This window comes from Lissotriton helveticus, chromosome 7, assembly GCF_964261635.1.
Source record: "Lissotriton helveticus chromosome 7, aLisHel1.1, whole genome shotgun sequence".
Lineage (NCBI taxonomy): Eukaryota > Metazoa > Chordata > Amphibia > Caudata > Salamandridae > Lissotriton > Lissotriton helveticus.
In genome coordinates, this window is record NC_136068.1 from 1,516,979,492 (window position 1) to 1,516,981,991 (window position 2,500).

At 36.6% G+C, this 2,500-nt stretch overlaps 1 pseudogene; it reads left to right on the forward strand.

Moving 5' to 3' along the window:
* The window catches only part of LOC144771019 (28S ribosomal RNA), an 8,250-nt pseudogene that overhangs the window by 3,825 nt on the left and 1,925 nt on the right, over positions 1–2,500 (forward strand).

The following is a 2,500-nucleotide window of genomic DNA, read 5'->3' on the forward strand; positions in this document are numbered from 1 at the left end:
AATCAAGAACTTTGATGAACTGGAAGACAGAATATCAGAAATCGAAAAATATACTCAAAACGTAGAGCAGCACGATGCTGCTATGGATTTGATGGATGAAGTAGTGACTTATATCGCAGAAAACACCACTGATATAAGTCCCCATCTAAGAAGAGTAACAACAAATGAACCAACAAATGTAATCAATAATGAGCCTATGAACTCTGTTCAAGACGTGCAACAGAATGCCTCAGCAGGAAACAAAATAACAAAAAAAGACAAGAAAAATGAAAAGCTTAATCGGACGCACAAGAAAAAACATGCTAAAGCAAAGGGCAGCTATAAAGAATACCAGACAATGTTTAAGAAAGACAAAAAGAAAATTGCCAGGATTATCACTGATGGGGCAGAAGATGCCACTTGCCAAATCAGTGCTGATGAAATCTTTCAATACTACAAATGCATAATTGAAAAAGAAAACAAGAAGAACCCTAAATTCATGCCGATTGATCGAATACCGGAAGACTATGAAATTAGGCACCTCTGCAAAGAAATAACTCTGCTTGAAATAACGTATGCCTTTGAGAGCTCTAATATGAAGAAGGCAGTGGGTCCTGATAAAATAGGTCTGAATGACTTATATAAAGTGCACAGCAGACAACCAAGACTGCTGCCCAGAGTTCTATCGTCTTGGTTGGTGATGAGAAGAGTGCCTGAAATTATTAAAAAGAATCGATCAATATTGATACCCAAGAATGTACCGATTAATGAACTTTCAAAAATCAGTAACTGGCGTCCAATTACCATCGGTACTGCATTCATGAAGCTATTCACAAAAATATTGACTAGAAGAATCTCAGTTTTTGTTGAATTGAATACGAGACAAAAAGGATTCATGAAAGTAAGAGGCTGTCTCGAGAATCTGACTATCCTGCAAAACATCATAAAAGGAGCACGAAAAAACAGACACTCATTAGCAGTTGTGTTCATTGATATATCAAAAGCCTTCGACTCTGTCAGCCATGGTCACATTATACAGAGTCTCGCAAGGCTAAGAGTCCCACCAAACATCAGAGAAATAATAAAAGACCTATACACTGACTCGATAACATATTTCAAGGGAAAGAACAACAAAGAAACTCCTGAAATAACAATGAAATCTGGGGTCAAACAAGGTGACTCTTTATACCCATTACTATTTAACATTGCCATGGATCCTCTGATCTGTGATCTTCAGAAAAACGGCAAGGGCTTCACACTTGGATCAGATGATCTTAGTGAGCAAATCACCGCTCTCGCCTTTGCCGATGACATCGCAGTACTCAGCAGTAGCTGGGAAGGAATGAGTACTAACCTGAAGATCATTGAAAAGTTCAGTAGAGTTACAGTACTTAAACTGAATGTGAAAAAGACACATGGATTCTATATCAGTCACCATAAAGACAAAATACTGATCAACAATTGTAAACCATGGCAATTTGAAAAAGAAAATATTGGAAATATTCATCCAGGAGAAAGTGAGAGATACCTCGGATTGAACTTTGATCCACACACTGGTCACACAAGCAACAACAGAATTAATGAGGTTCTTGTCGATTGGGCTCAAAAACTTGATAATTTACCACTTAAGCCCACTCAGAAAATTGAAATATTGTGTCAATACTTGATACCTAAGCTATCATTCAAATTAGAAATGACAGGAACAGAAGCAAAAACGTTGAATGTTCTTGATCAAACAATAAAAAAGTATGTCAAACACTTTCTACACCTTCCTGCATACACATGTGATGGTCTCCTATATTCGAAAAGATCATTTGGGGGCCTCAGTATACCAAAACTATGTACACAAATTGGTATCAATAAAGTCAATAATCTGTTGTATCTCAGGGATGCTCATGACCGATACATAGCACGTTCATTCGAGTATGTAGGAGAAATTATAAATGATAACATTGATCACATAATCAAAACACACAAACTCCACATTATGGAAAGTTGCTATCTGAGCTATGAATTGAATTTGTCAGCAAAATATGACTGGAGGAAAGAAGAGTTTGAGAAATGGGCAAATCTCCCTGTCCAAGGTGATGGTATTAATTACTTAGCAAGTAATACAACCTCAAACTTCTGGATCAGCAGGCATAACAAAATGAAAGAGAACCAATACATAGCTGCGCTGATGTTAAGAGCAAATGTTTTATATACCAGAGAAACCATTACCAGGGGGAGAAATCGTGCATTTGCTACATGTAGGTATTGTAATGATGTTTGTGAAACAATTTCTCATATTTCAGGTGCATGTCCTAAAACTAAGGACATTAGAATAAAAAGACATAACAAAATTTTGGAATTGCTCATTGATAGAGCAAAAAGGTGTGGTTGGTTGGCATACAGGGAACCTCATGTTAAGAATAATGAAGGAGAACTACGAAAACCAGATGTAGTGTTCACAAAAAATGGTACAGCTGTAGTGATTGATTTATCAATTCGTTATGAAAACTCTCAGAATTCCCTTGAATTA